Source organism: Humulus lupulus, chromosome 1 (genome assembly GCF_963169125.1).
Source record: "Humulus lupulus chromosome 1, drHumLupu1.1, whole genome shotgun sequence".
NCBI lineage: Eukaryota > Viridiplantae > Streptophyta > Magnoliopsida > Rosales > Cannabaceae > Humulus > Humulus lupulus.
Genome location: NC_084793.1, coordinates 264,062,492 through 264,076,136, shown reverse-complemented (window position 1 = coordinate 264,076,136; position 13,645 = coordinate 264,062,492).

Sequence of the window (13,645 nt, the reverse complement as noted above, 5' to 3'; positions counted from 1 at the left end):
TATCTCTTATTCCACTACATTTGAGGCCCTTTTGAGCCTGTATGATGGGGTTTGGCAGGTTCCTCTCTTTTATTTACCAGGTTGGAGGTCCTTCGGAGCCCATGTGAAAGGGTTCAATGGGACCTCTTTTGGTGCCTCTTGATTACTTTTATAAGGATATTTTGACCCCTTGGGTCCTAGCTATCCTTTTATATATTCTTGCGCGCGCTTATTATTTTTTGTGAAAAGCGTCCTTCTCGTCGTTATTCATAGTACTATTTTTGCAATGGTCTCTTTTAGGACCCTTTTTGGCTAGACGGCCTGGTGGCCGCTCTAGACTTATTAGTGTTGCTACTATATATATATATTTTTGTAAGTCCCTTTGGCCTCCTTGATGTTCACAATGGTAGCTAATCCTTGTGGACCCAAGGGATGCCTTGCAAGGTCCTCTCCCTGTTTTCTATATATAAGGACTTCGCCTATGGCCCCGATATCAGGGGTCCTTCTGGGACCTCCCGTTAAAGGGTCTTTTTTAGGGTCATGGTGTTGGTTTTTATTGATCAAATCAGCGATTATGCGCAGCGGAACAACAATCAAATTGTCAGATTAATCCCATAAGATTTCTAGATCTACTTCTTCACACTCATATATATATTGAATCAAGGACAAGAATAGAAACATTATCTCAGGTCCTTCCTTGCTGCTATCTTTTCGTATGGCTGAATCCTTGAGATCTCACACCAAGATCTTCCAAAATGTTCTCAGTCACCCAAAGATCGAGTGTGGGCTCGCTATACAAATAATAGGCAATAACTATTTATCAGATATTCTCAACACATGAGATCTGATAAAGTTTGGACCTAGGTTTTGTGAAGAACAATGACCTTTGTTTTGTCACTGATCTTTTTCTCTGAGAGAATCCTAGATATTTTTCTATCCCTGAAAACTTACGTTCTGTGAAAACTGATATCCAATATTTAATAATATCCAATATATTAAAATATTTGTTATTTTAAACAAATTCAAAATAACTGATTAGTTATCAGATTTTTGTTTAAATAATAATATTTAAATCAAATCAAAATATCTCATTATTTATTTAATATTTAAATAACTAAAATTGTGGAATCAAGAGACCAAGTCTATCTCTTATGCGTGTAGCACAGTGCATGTGCACTGTGCCACACGTGTACCACATGCATGTGCATGCATGTGATTTTTCCCAATTTTTATTATTATTTAAATACCAAAAATCCCAAAAATAAATTAATTCAAAATTAATTATATTTTTGTTAAATCAAATAATTAATTAACTCTTAATTAATTAATTACACATAATTAAACAATAATTATGTTTGATACATAGAAAAATATTTTACTTATCACATAAGTCCTTTTTACCCATTTTTGTATTTGCCTTTGACAATGATTGTTTGAGCCATTCTGGGGACCATGGACCTATAACATTAAGCTCCAATAAATTGAAACTAAATAATTAAACTCTTTAATTATAATAGTTAATTTATTAATTCTGATATTACTCCACTATAAATTCAGAATTGCACTCTTTATGTTATAGATATACTTTTACAGAAATCTTTTTCTTAAGTCGTCCATTGATATAACCATCTTACAATAGTTCAACCCTCTAATTAATTAGTTCATAAATTAGAATGGGAGAACTACCATTTAACCTTTCTAATTTATTTCTTATTCCTTAAGGACCATTAATTCACTAGTGAATAATTAATCTATAATCTAATTATAGATTTGAGCTCAAAATCATTCAGTTCCAGAATTAACCCTTAAGGGAACTAATATACGATCCGTTAGGAAAGATTAGATTCCGTGTTGTTGATACATGATCCCAGCCATCCATGATATTAAATCTCCAAAACAAAGTCATTAGCCTCATTCTTTGAAGAGACCTTAACGAGTGAATCAAAAGATTTAATAAACATGAACAGGAGTTCATGAACACTCAGGATTTAGGTTGATCTATAAATGATCATCTGTTATGATATGAATTACAAGTCTTTATTGTTAAATGGTTTTTGGATAAAGACTTTAATTCACATCGATCCATGTCATATATAATCATATTATATAAAGCACCTTTACCGAGATGTCTTACCACATCAATAATCCGAATCTAGATTATTTGTATCATTATGATACTCAGTAAACCCTACTTACAACTCCAATTAAAGAATTCCATAACTTTAATTTGTCGTTGTTGACCATTTTTATTCATTCATGTGATCTTAATTCTCTCGTACTAATACAAGATCACATCCGCAATAATGAATATGGAATTTTTCTGATATTTACAAAATTATTCAAACAATAATTTAACAATCTAAATATGACAATAATAATAAACCATTGTATTTATTTATTCACAGAAAAAACAAATGTCTTTACATGCTTTTAGGACACACTCCTAACAATCTCCCACTTGTACTTAAAGCAAGTGAGGCATTTCTCTCAATCCCATATTACGTACATGACCCTCGAATTGCTTTGCTGGAAGCGTCTTCGTGAATGGGTCCGCCAGGTTGTGTTCTGATGCGATTTTCAGAATGGTCACATCTCCTCTATGTACGATTTTTCTGACTAAGTGGTATTTGCGCTCTATATGCTTTCCCCTCTTGTGGCTTCTTGGTTCTTTAGAATTGGCCACTGCTCCACTATTATCACAGTATAGAACAAGTGGTTTCTCTACTTCTGGAACTACTTCCAAATCTGTGTAGAACTTTTTCAGCCAAACTGCTTCCTTAGCTGCTTCACAAGCTGCTATGTATTCAGCTTCCATGGTTGAATCAGCTATACTGGATTGCTTAATGCTTCTCCAGACAACTGCTCCACCACCAAGAGTGAATACTGACCCAGAAGTAGATTTTCTACTATCCTTGTCAGATTGAAAATCTGAGTCAGTGTATCCAGTAGGTTCGAGGTCACTACCCGAATATACTAGCATATAGTCTCTCGTTCTCCTGAGATACTTGAGAATATGTTTCACCGCAATCCAGTGTTCCAAACATGGATTTGATTGATAACGACTGACAATTCCTACTGCATAACATATGTCAGGTCTAGTACATAACATTGCATACATTAGGCTCCCTACAGCTGATGCATAGGGATACTTTCTCATGTCCTCTTGCTCTTGTAGTGTCTTTGGACACTGATCTTTGCAAAGAGAAATTCCATGTCTGGTTGGTAATTGACCCTTTTTGGAATTCTCCATAGAGAATCTTTCAAGCACTTTATCTATATAATTTGCTTGTGAAAGTGCTAGGAGCTTGTTCTTTCTATCTCTTAGAATTTTAATGCCTAGAACATAGCTCGCTTCTCCCAAATCTTTCATTTGGAATTTGTCAGCCAACCATTTCTTTACATTTGATAATGTCTCTACATCATTCCCAATAAGTAGGATATCATCAACGTAAAGAACTAAGAAAACCACAATTTTTCCTTTGATGTATTTATAAACACATGCTTCGTCAACATTTTGTTCGAAACCATATGTTTTAATAGTTTCATCAAATGTTAAGTTCCAAGATCTTGATGCTTGTTTCAATCCATATATGGATTTCAAAAATTTGCATACCTTTTTATCTTGATCCTTCTTTATGAACTCTTCTGGTTGTTCCATATAAATGGTTTCATCAAGGTGGCCATTCAGAAAAGCTATCTTGACGTCCATTTGCCATATCTCATAATTGTAAATGGCAGCTATGGATAAGAGTATGCGAATGGACTTAAGCATGGCCACAGGAGAAAATGTTTCTTCATAGTCCACACCCTCTCTTTGTGTGTAGCCTTTGGCCACAAGCCTTGCTTTATAGGTTTCTACCTTTCCATCTGCACCCCTTTTCTTCTTGTAGATCCATTTGCATCCAATGGCATTAACATTGTCAGGCAGATCTACAAGTTCCCAGACTGAATTGGAATACATTGATTCCATTTCTTGATTCATGGCTTCTTGCCACTTATCAACATCAGGGTCTTCCATTGCTTCTTTAAAAGTCAATGGATCGTCCTTTTCAGTATCTGATACAAGAATGTGTGCCTCATGTTCGTAGCGAATAGGTTGTCTCACAAACCTCCCACTACGACGTTGCACTGGTTTTTCCTTTTCAGGAATTGTGGTTTCTTTGGTTGTGTTATCATTAACTGATGAAGAGGATGGATATGAAATATTATCTGTCATTAGTTCCTGTAAAACTACTTTGCTCCGAGGTTTAAAATCATTCATATAGTCCTGTTCTAAAAAGGTTGCATTTGTCGAAACAAATACCTTTTGATCACTTGGGCTATAGAAATATCCACCTCTTGTTTCTGGAGCATAGCCCACGAATATACACACTTCAGACCTAGAATCCAGTTTTCCAGATTTAGGTCTTAGCACATGAGCAGGACAACCCCAAATACGGAAATGTCGTAAACTAGGTTTACTTCCATTCCATAGTTCCAGAGGTGTCTTTGTAACAGCTTTGGACGGGACTACATTCAAAATGTAGTTAGCCGTTTGTAGTGCATATCCCCAAAACGATAAGGGAAGTGGAGAGTAGTTTAACATAGACCTGACCATGTCTAACAGAGTCCGGTTTCTTCTCTCTGAAACTCCGTTTTGTTGTGGCGTTCCAGGTGCTGTGAGTTGGGATAGAATTCCATGCTCTAGCAAGAAATCTTTGAATTCAGAATCCAAATATTCACCACCACGATCAGATCGAAGTGTTTTTAAAGATTTACCTAATTGCTTCTCAGCTAAAGCTTTGAAGTCTTTAAACCTTTCAAAGGTTTCTGACTTCTTAAGCATTAGGTACACATGACTGTATCTAGAATAGTCGTCAGTAAATGTGACAAAATATTCATAACCACCACGAGCTTGAATGTTAATTGGACCACATACATCACTATGTATTAGCTCTAGTGGTTCTTTGGCTCTATTTCCCTTCGAAGTGAAAGGTCGTTTAGTCAATTTACCTTCTAAACAGGATTCACAAACCGGTAGGGTTCCAACTGTTAGTTCCCTTAGAGGTCCTTCTTTAGTTAACCGGTTTATCCTATCTAGACTGATATGACCTAATATTAAGTGCCATAGATACGTGTCATTTTCTTTAGAAACCTTTTGTCTTTTGTTACTTTGCGGAACGGCTACTTTAAATAATTCAGAATTATTGAGCGATTTTTCTATTGGATCAAGCATGTACAGTCCGTCCTTTTGTTTTGCATGAAAAATATTGTTCCCATTCCTTGAAATAAAAATCATATTATTATTAAAAGAAATGTTAAAAAAAATTTCATGTAACAAAGATAAAGAAATAATGTTTCTAGTAATTTCAAGAATAAATAGCACATTATTCAAAACTAAAAAATTGTTCTTAAAATTCAAATGGACTGTTCCACATGCTTTGGCTGAAACAAGCGCTCCACTTCCCACTCTTATAGTCATCTCTCCTTGCTCCAACTGCCTTGCGGACTCAAGCATCTGCAAACAAGAACAAACATGGTTAGTGGAACCAGAATCAACTATCCATGATAATTTATCTTGTTCCACCATTCAAGCTTCGAGTACAAGTAAATTTGATTTACCTTTCTTTTTCTCTTTTAGCTCGGCGAGATACTTTGGGCAGTTTCTCTTCCAATGACCATCGACATTACAATGGAAACATTTTCCTTTGGGTGTCTTTTGTTTGGGGTCATTGTTCTTTTTGTTCTCGGGCGCTTTGGATGACTTCTTTGCCTTTTTCGGATTGTCCTTTTTAGGTTTGCTGTCATTGTTATTGCCTTTTCTTTTCTTCTTTGAAGAAGATGGTTTTGCTTCAGCCTGACTTGAGATGGTCTTTGTACGCCCTGGTTTTCACGCGGGCTGTTTAGCAGGACGAGCCTCGGACTAAACATGATTTAGTCCGAGGCCCCCACAGGCCAGAGGCTCTATTTCCAGGACGGGCCCTTTCTAGCTCGAGGGGGGTCCTGTCTCCAGCTCGCGTTTGTTGCACCAGGAGCTGGGAATAACATCCGGCGGCCACGGACGGATAAGCTCGGGTTATGGACTGCTCCGGTAGCGAGCTTCTCAGGAAGCTCTGACCCTATGGGAAGTCAACACGCAAGATAAACGTGCATATTCCTGCCATCACGTGTCCGATATCCCCCTGACTTCTCGGACACGCAGCAAGAACGTGCGTATTCAGACACCCACGGACGAGTTGGGCCGTGCGGCCCATTATCTCCTTCCATACTGATTAGACCACACTTGTGTGTCAGGTTTAGGAATTAATCATGAATATCACAGACTTGATATGACAAATGGTAAGGTCACGGGATGACCTCCCTACCAACTTCCAGGTGCCTTCTCCTATAAATATGGAGACCCTGGGAGTTGATAGGGGTTGGAAAAAATAGTCTTCAAAGAACTATATACTTTGTAAACCAATTACCCAGAAAATATCAATAATATTGACTAGTGGAGTAGAAGGATTTTAACCTTCGAACCACTTAAAAACGTGTCTCGAGTCACCTAGTTCTTTCCCCAAAGATTTCCTATCTGTGACGGTTCTACTTTTAGTACTAATCTCTTTCTCTTCCTCTCTTAATTATCTGTTGCCGAAGAACCGCGTCAACAGTTTGGTGCTTTCATTGAGAGCAAGTCCGATTAGTACTACCACAAACATACAACTATGGTGACCACTCGATCCAAACATGGCAACGAGGGAGAACAACATGATGGGCAGGAGGCCCGCCATGTTTCCCTCCCTGATGAGCAAGTTCCTGAAGTCCAGCAGAGGCCAGGAAAGCAGCCGGCGGGCCAAGACGACACTGGTAGTTCAGCGTCCCGACCGCCTAATCCGAATCCATGTCATTACACTGCGGTGGAGATGGAGAATGCTCAGCTGAGGAGCCAACTAGCAGCAGCTGGTCAGCAAATCCAGGATATTCTGAGTCGACTACCCCCTCTCACAACCAACGGTAACGTTGGAGAGAGGCAAGGCGAGGCTCCTAAGTCTCGCCGGAGTAATCGATCCAGGCATAGCCGTTCGGGTAGACTCCCTGCAGCCAACTCCACCCCTTCACCGCACTGTCAAGAGGAAAACTTCAGGGAAATGCCTCGGACCGAACAGCAGCAGTACAGCCGTTCGGTTAGGACGTCAACCCCTAGCTCTCAGCCTTCTGCGAGGACGCCCGGAAGAGATCGAGGAAATTCCCAAAGAAGGGCCGAGGAGATCCGGAGACGTCAGCCCGTCCCCGAAGAACGTCCAGTTCCTCGTCCAGCTCGCCCAGCGCGAAGCCAGCAAGCTGGCAGGGCCGAGAGGCCCCCACCAAATTTAGTCCGTCTGGACGGCACTAGGATCGCCTCTCCGGTCAGGCATCCTCCTTCTCCCATCAGATACCCGTCTCCTCAGACCGTCCGAGACATCTCGACCTACGGAAATAGTAGGGGAGACCCGCCATCGGCCGGGCCTTCCCGGCGCAGCAGGATGCCGGGGGAAGGATCAGGTCAGGGCCGCCAAAGACGCACCTCGAGCCTGTCCAGCAGGAGTCACTGGACCGGTAGTGCACAGAGTGATCTTTCGGGAGGAGACCTGCGACAGCGACTAAGTTCAGCACAAAGTCACCATACTACCCAGGGAGGCGACCTTCGAGATCGCCTCAACTCTCACAGGGAGGATCGAGTTAGGGATGGTAGCCAGGCCCGCTCAGTTGGGGTCCGATCCGAAGTACGTAATGGCGGGAATGCCCCAAATGACCTATCTCAAGATAGGAGGGGCAACAACCCGCCTAATATGTACAACGGGTCCGGAGCTGTTGAACAGCCCCGGAATAACCCAGGATCTCAGGACAAAACCCTAGAGCGCTTAACTCAAATGGAGGAGCTGATGAAGAAGCTCCTATCGGAAAAAGAAAAAGACGAATATGATTCAGGGGATGAGATGGAACTCTTCGCCCCCAATATAGCAGCAACGGCATATCCTTCTGGCTTTCGTATGCCCCACTTGTCAAAGTTCAACGGGGATGGAGACCCATCCGACCACTTAGGGATGTTCAACACCCTAATGATGGCTCATAACATCAGGCCAGAGCTTCGTTGCTTGATCTTTCCTTCCACCCTAACTGGACCTGCCAGGCAGTGGTTCAAGCAGAGTAAAAGGCAGTCAATCAGCTCCTGGAAGACCTTTTCGGCTGACTTCAAGAGGGCATTCCGTGCCTCTCAGGCCGCCCGAGTCCAGGCTGACTCCCTAGCTAACGTGAGACAGCAACCTGGAGAGACGCTAAAAGCCTACTTGAGCAGATTTGCAAATGTCACTGCTCGAGCCAGAGACGCCGACGACAGCTCCAAACTCATGGCTATGAGGACCGGGATCCTAGTAGGCGGAGATCTGTGGAAGGATATTCAAAGGAGGGGGGTCAGTTCGGTTAGTGAATTCCTTAACAGAGCCCAAGAGTGGATAAACTTGGAAGAAGCTGAAGCTTCAGCTGCGGGGACCAGCCAGGTCCCCGAGAAGCCCGCTGGAACGGGAACAGAGATCGTAGTGGCGACTCCCGACGTCGCGCAGAGTAACCAGACCGGTGGCGGCAAAAGAAAAGGAAATGGTGAAAACAGCCAGCACGGTCAAAAGAAGAATAAGTCCGCGGATAAATTCAAGCCCGTGTTCACAACGTATACCGAGCTCACCCAGACCAGAGAGAATATTTTCCTGGCCAACGTTACGCGAGTCCCCTGGAAAAGGCCGGAGCCAATAAAACACCCCAAGGGAAAGAGAGACGCTTCCAAATTCTGCCGTTTTCATAACGACGTCGGGCACAATACCAACGACTGCAGGCACCTCAAAGATGAAATCGAGACTCTCATCTGAGCAGGTCCGTTGGCGCAATACTCGCGGAACAGGGTCCCGACAAGTCGACCCGCTCCGGAGATCCCAGCCAGTCAACCTGGACCTCGGGTAGATCAGGACGTCCTTCCCCCCGTGGTTGAGGGAGAGATTTACACCATCTCTGGAGGACCACACATGGCTGGCATGAGCAAAGGCGCCCAGAAGAGGTATGTGAATGAGTTGAAGGCCCACAATGGAGCGGAGTTCGTCCCGGAACAGCGTCAATCAAAACAACAAAGATTAGAGAAACAACCGATCACTTTCACGGAGGAAGACGCGAGCCATGTCCAATTCCCTCATAACGATCCCTTGGTCGTAGCAGTCCAGCTTGCCAACCGGAGAGTAAGGAGAGTGTTAGTGGACAATGGGAGCTCGGTGAACCTCCTATTCCGGTCCACCTTAGAAAAAATGGGTCTGACCGTCTCCGAGCTGAAGGCGACCTCGATGATGCTATATGGTTTTTCAGGAGAAGGATCAGCAGCGATAGGAACGATTGAGCTGGTGATCACCCTAGGAGACGAGTCCCGAACAGTGTCCAAACTACTCGAATTCGTAGTCATTGACTGCTCCGCTGCCTACAATGCAATTTTGGGCCGACCTACGCTCGTTGCTTTCGAAGCTGTCACGTCCGTCCGGCACCTCGCCATGAAGTTCCCTACTTCAACAGGGGTCTGTACTATCAAGGGCGATCAGCTCGCTGCCAGGGAATGCTACAGCATTTCCATGAAGGGAAAATCTAAACCCGGGCAGGTGACGATGGCTATTCAGGATGAAGAGGAATCTCAGGGACCCAAGGCGGCTCCTGAGATTGAAAAACCTCGGGTTTCCGAAGACGAAGAGCTCGCCCTAAGCGAGGACATTGACCCCCGAGTAGGCGAGGACAGGTCCGAGCTCCAAGCTATTGAAGAGCTCGAGGAGGTAGGCATCGATGAACAAAACCCGTCACGGACGGTTAAGCTCGGAAAGAACCTCTGCGACGGAAGAAAGGCGGAGCTAACTGCGTTTCTGAAGAAGAACCTGGACGTATTCGCATGGTCGCACGAGGACATGATAGGGATCAGTCCGAGCGTAATCATGCACACGCTCCACCTAGACAAAAGCGTCCCTGCCAAGTCTAAAAAACAGAGGCGTTTAGGGACAACCCGAGCCGAAGCCCTTGAAGAAGAAGTGGCCCGGCTCAAAAAATGTGGCTTTATCCGCGAAGCCAGATTTCCCATTTGGGTTGCCAATCCCGTGTTAGTTCCAAAGCCCAATGGGAAGTGGCGGACCTGTATCGACTTTTCCGACCTGAATAAAGCCTGCCCCAAGGATTGCTTTCCATTACCGAGGATCGATCAACTGGTGGATGCCACGGCGGGGCACGAGCTCATGTCCTTCATGGACGCGTACTCGGGCTACAATCAGATCGCGATGAATCCAGCAGACCAGGATCATACCAGCTTCATGACCCCGACTAATGTCTATTGCTATAAGGTCATGCCGTTCGGTCTGAAGAACGCCGGAGCTACCTACCAAAGGCTGGTAAATAGAATGTTCGCGGACCAGATCGGGAAAAACATGGAAGTGTACGTCGATGATATGCTTGTCAAGTCTAAGATCGCCAGCAACCACATCACCGATCTGGAAGAATGCTTTAACATACTGCGAGAATATGGCATGAGGCTCAATCCTCAGAAGTGCACTTTCGGTGTCGCATCGGGGAAATTCTTGGGTTTCATAGTCAATACCCGAGGAATCGAGGCAAACCCCGACAAGATCAGGTCACTGCTCGAGCTTCCTTCCCCCAGGTCGCGGAAAGATGTCCAAGGCCTCACAGGAAGAGTGGCAGCACTGAACCGGTTCATTTCCAAATCGACCGACAAGTGTTTGCCCTTCTACAACCTGCTCCGGGGAAACAAGAAGTTCGAATGGACAGTAGAGTGTGAAAGCGCATTCCTCGACCTAAAAACGCACCTGGCTGAGCCGCCTGTGCTGTCAAAGCCCAAGGTAGGAGAACCTCTTTTCCTCTACATGGCCGTCACTAAGGACGCAGCTAGTGCTGTTCTGGTGCGAGAAGAGGACCAGGCTCAGAGACCGGTTTATTACATCAGCAAGAGACTCCTCGGAGCTGAATCAAGGTACCCATTGATGGAAAAACTGGCGTTCTGCCTAATCACGGCCTCGCGAAAACTCAGACCATACTTCCAGTCCCACTCTGTACACGTCATGACCGATCAGCCTTTAAGGCAGGTTTTGCAAAAGCCTGAAGCCTCGGGACGCTTGCTGAAGTGGGCGGTCGAACTCAGTCAGTTCGAGATTTTCTATACTCCCCGAACTACCATAAAAAGTCAAGCCTTGGCCGACTTCGTGGCAGAATGCGTGGGATTCCATGAGATCCCATCAGAAGACTCACCTCAGGTCGCCTCCTCAAGGTCATCGTGGAAGATCTTCGTTGATGGCTCATCTAACGAGAATGGCTCCGGGGCCGGAATCATTCTGATATCCCCAGAGGGGCATAGATTCCACTCGGCGCTGAGGTTCGGGTTCAAGGCGTCTAACAACGAGGCAGAGTATGAGGCCTTGTTAGCTGGACTTAGGATAGCTAGCGAGCTAAAGGCAAGCTCTGTCCAATGCTTCAACGACTCCCAGCTCGTGGTGAATCAGGTTCTAGGCGAGTATCAGGCGCGGGGTCCCAAGATGGCCTCCTATTTGGCTAAGGTAAAATCCGAACTGTCTACGTTTGGGCAAGGGTCGATCGAACAGATACCTCGGGAGCAGAACGCCAACGCAGATGCTCTCACCAAGCTCGCCACCTCGGGAGAGACAGAAACCCTGGGGTTGGTGCCAGTTGAGTTCTTGGAGAAACCCAGCATAGACGGAGATCGAGCAGATATTGAAATGATTGACATCAGGCCGACCTGGATGACTCCCATTGTTGAGTACCTCATCGAGGGCAAGTTACCCAAAGGGCGCAACGACGCACGACGAGTCCTTTATCAAGCTCCGAGGTATACGCTAGTCGAGGGGGTGTTGTACCGACGTGGGCATTCCTTACCTCTCCTCCGGTGTGTTCTTCCAAGTGAAGCGAAGGCCATCCTGCAAGAAGTTCATGACGGATTCTGCGGAGATCACACTGGGAGGCAAAGCCTGGCCTTGAAGATCCTTCGGTAGGTTTATTACTGGCCGACTCTGTCTAAAGACTCGATCTCATATGTAAAAAAGTGCGACAAGTGTCAGCGGTTCGCCGCGGTTGCACGAGCTCCTCCGACCGAGCTAAAAATGATTTCTTCTCCCTGGCCCTTCGCCATTTGGGGGATAGATCTAATAGGCGCCCTGCCCACCGGAAAGGGCGGGGTCCGTTACGCCGTGGTCGCCATTGACTACTTCACCAAGTGGGCCGAAGCAGAGCCGTTGGCGACAATAACATCGAAAAAGGTGCTAGACTTCGTGGTTAAAAGTATCATATGTCGATTTGGCCTACCCAAAAAGATCGTCTCCGACAATGGCACTCAATTTGACAGCGATCTGTTCACCGAATTTTGCGAAAGGCACGAAATTGTGAAAAGCTTCTCGTCCGTGGCCTATCCCCAGGCGAACGGCCAGGTCGAGGCTGTCAATAAAACTCTGAAGGCAAGCCTCAAGAAGAGGCAAGATGAGGCAAAGGGGATCTGGCCAGAACAGCTCCCCCAAGTTCTGTGGGCCTATAAGACCTCACATCGGACTCCCACGGGTCACACTCCTTTCTCCCTAACTTTTGGGAGTGAAGCAGTCCTCCCCGTGGAGGTGAAGGTCCTGTCGCACAGGGTCCGGTCCTACGACCAAGCCGGGAACCACGAGCTCCTATGCCACTCCTTAGACTTAGTGGATGAAAGGCGAGAGGATTCACAACTCCAGCTCGCCCATTATCAACAGAAAATCACTCGCTACTTCAACACTAAGGTCAAAAGACGTGCCTTTAGCGTCGGTGATTTGGTCTTGAGGAGAGTTTTCCTGGCCGGGAAAGATCCCAAAGATGGGGTTTTGGGACCGAGCTGGGAAGGACCATACCAGGTCATCGAAGTCATCAAAGAGGGAACTTATAAGTTAGCTCGACTTGGTGGAGGGGTGGTCCCGCGGAATTGGAATGCTATCCACCTAAAGAAATATTATCAATGAGCCATTTGTAAGGCCTAGAAGGTCACCTTCCATGTATAAATAAAAATCAAATGTTTCTCGTTATTTGCAAGTGTAATTTTAAAGTAACAACGAAAGACCCTTTCCCAGTTACTTGGGGGGCATATGGTACCTGGATATAACCAGGTCTCCTTAACGACTTAGGTGTTAATTTTTATCTACGGATAAGAGTTATCACAAACTAAGTCCTATCCTGGTCTTAACCAGGTCAGAAAACTTAGAAGTAGTTAACTAAAATTTGTTGATCGTGGTTCTTCTTTAAAGAGCCCGGGATACGGATAAAAGTTGACACGAACTAAGTTTTTCAAAATAAGTTCCTGGTCTTAACCAGGTCACAAAACTTAGTAGTTAACTAAAATTTGTTGACCGTGGTTCTTCTTTAAAGAGCCCGGGATACGGATAAAAGTTGATGCGAACTAAGTTTTTCAAAATAAGTTCCTGGTCTTAACCAGGTCACAAAACTTAGAAGTTAACTAAAATTTGTTGACCGTGGTTCTTCTTTAAAGAGCCCGGGATACGGATAAAAGTTGACGCGAACTAAGTTTTTCAAAATAAGTTCCTGGTCTTAACCAGGTCACAAAACTTAGAAGTTAACTAAAATTTGTTGAACGCGGTCCTTCTTTAAAGAGCCCGGG